Source organism: Galeopterus variegatus, unplaced genomic scaffold (assembly GCF_000696425.1).
Source record: "Galeopterus variegatus unplaced genomic scaffold, G_variegatus-3.0.2 Scaffold1912, whole genome shotgun sequence".
NCBI classification, from domain to species: Eukaryota; Metazoa; Chordata; class Mammalia; order Dermoptera; family Cynocephalidae; genus Galeopterus; species Galeopterus variegatus.
Window position 1 is genome coordinate 5,603 of NW_007728023.1, and position 2,823 is coordinate 8,425.

Below are 2,823 nucleotides of genomic sequence, written 5' to 3' on the forward strand. Positions count from 1 at the left end.
CAGTCTGTGCCCATTGGTGTTTTTGTATTTTCAGCTCCAAGTCAGGATATAACCCCCCCCCCCCCCCCAGAGGACTCATGGTCATGTCCTTCCTTGGGTCCTGAGATTTCTAGCCAGGCTGGCTTATTCTCTCCACCTTTCAGAGTTTCTTATATTTCTCTTATATATAATGTCCAGGAATGTTTAGTTATACTTAGCAGGACAAATAGGAGAATGTATGTCTGTTCCATCTTCTTGGAAAAGGAAGACTCTCAGGGGAGTTTTTAAAAATTCTTTTTGAAATGTAAAATAATACTAGCATGTTTACATGCTGATGGGAACAGCAGGGGAAACATTAATGATGTAGGGAATGTGGAGAGAATTGAGTAAGATGTCCTTGAGGAGAAGGTGAGAGGGATGACATCAAGCGTACAAGTGTTAGCCATAAGTAGAAAAGTCGACAGCTCTTCTAGTAATGGGTGTGAAGGCAGAAAACATGGCCATAAAGGCAGTTAAATAAGTTCTGTAAATAAGAATAAAAGTCGAGAAAAAGATCAAGAGTGGTGGTGGAGGATGCTGTTACACAGATGGTTTCTCTCATCAGATAACCTTTGATCATTGACCTGTATGAAGCAAGGGAGTAAACCAGGTAAATGTTTGGGGGAAAGTAGTCCAGATAGAGATGTTCCTAAACAGGAAGACCTCCTCTTCTATGCAGCTCTCCTAGACCAGTCTGGCTCTCCCCAGACCTACTCAACCTTCCTGGTTGGACCATTTGGTTCACTTCCATTATTTACACTGGTGATTCTCTCTGCATTGCAAAAAATTTCTTCCAGCTTTCTAATTAGAAAGTGAGGCCCTGAGGACAAGGACTACATCTGCTTCACCTTTGTAACACTTGACACCATGCCTGATGTAGAAAAGGTACTTTAAAATTATCTTTCAGTGAATGACCACTGAAAAAGTTGTTCACCTCTAGAAGGTAGTGAGACAGGTACAGTGGGAAGAGCATGGACTTTGAGGGCAGACAAAGACATGGACTTTGTGTTGGACTTGAGGGTTTGAGCCAAGGGATGGCCATGTGGATGTGGATGGGCTGCTTTCTTGCTTGCCTCTGCCAAGGGAACATGCACAGGATCAAGAGTTTCTAGGGGGCTGGCTGGTTGGCTCAGTTGGTTAGAGCATGGTGTCATAATACCAAGGTTAAGAGTTCAGATCCCTGTACTGACTGGCTGCCAAAATTAAAAAAATAATAATTGTGGGCATAGAGTTGTTCATAATATTTCTTTGTTGGCTGGCCAGTTGGCTCAGTTGGTTAGAACATGGTGCTGATAACGCCAAGGTCCAAATTTTGATCTCTGTACTGGCCAGCCACCAAACCAAACAAAACAAACAAAAAAGAGTTTCTATACATTTTTTATTCTGGATTTCCAGAGATAGAATGGAAATCATACAGAGTGGGAATTGTGTTCCTGGTCTAATTTCTCCTGGTTTTCACTGCTCAGACCTTCAGGTACTATTACCATGTGGATTGTTCCTTGACTGGCATAGATGTTACAGGCCACCTCTCCTTTCTTCATTCCACCACCTTCTCTCCATCTTCCTATGCTTTGTTCTTTTAAATCCTCTCCTTAAAGTACTCAGATTACCTCTTTTCCTGGGTCATGACTTCTTTGCTAGATATTGCAAGCCTTCAGCCTCCTCCTCCATCTTTGGAAATTGGCATGGCCTCTGGCTGGTCTCACAACAGCTCCTTTCTTCCCTCCTTCTCTCTAGACCATTTTGGAAGGTAGAGGAGGGGAGAGAGGTTTCCTTTTTCTGCATTCTTCTCTTATGTCTTTAAAATTTAGACTCATTCTGCTTGGATTGATCTGCCACTACTTCTCAACAAGATTCATTTATGGTTGAAGGTCTATAATTTTTAGACTTTATGCTAAAAGAGTTTCAGTCTCCTGTGCCCACCTTGATTTGTCTTACACATCCCCTCTGTAGATTTCCCTTGGTGTTGCTGCATGCAGGAACCACTTTCCAATTCTGGAGTTTCCCCTAATACCCCAATAAGCCTTTGCAATTTAGCTCTTGGGTCAGATCCTGAAGCAGACACTGCTTACCCTGCTGTGCTAAGGCCCCCTCCCCTGTGCTGTGCTTACTCTGATGGAACACTTGCCACACCAGATCTAAAGGTCATGTGTCATGCCCATTTCTGTCAGTAATGGTGAACTTCCTAAAGGGTCATTCACCAGCTCTTCCTCTAGGCTTCAGTCAAACTGTGTGAGATGCAAATGAATGATTATGTAGAATAAGTGTTTATTCCATCCTATCCCACTGACCAGAGGCAGGAAGGATCTCAGGTTGAGGCAAGAGACTCCGGTCTAGGATTTAGAGAAGGGGCAGAGCACTCTCTCTCTGCAAGCTGTGGTCCTTAGGGGAGGAAGGTGGGACACCTGTGTTCTCAGAGTTTTCCTTTCTCTCTAGGCAGGAACTGTTACCTATAACAGGTGAGTGATGGGTGGGTAAGGACTCATGCTGGAGAAAATGAGAAAAATAAATGAAAAAACTGTCAACTCTTAGGGGAGTACTAAGAGATAACTCAGCAACATAATACTGCAGGGCAACACTCTCTGTCTTGAAACAAAATGTCTGAGTTTGCATTTCTTTGAAAAGTGGCTGAAGAAGGGAGTGGTTCTATTTCCTGCCAAGGGCTGCAGTCCTAATGAGGCCCCAGCAGCAAGTGGGTGTCTTGTTCAGCTGAGAGGTGAGAAGAACACACCCATGGTGGGGAGTACTGCAGACAGCTGCTGCTCGCCCCTCCCCTCCTGCGTTAGTGTGGTGAGGGGGGGGGGG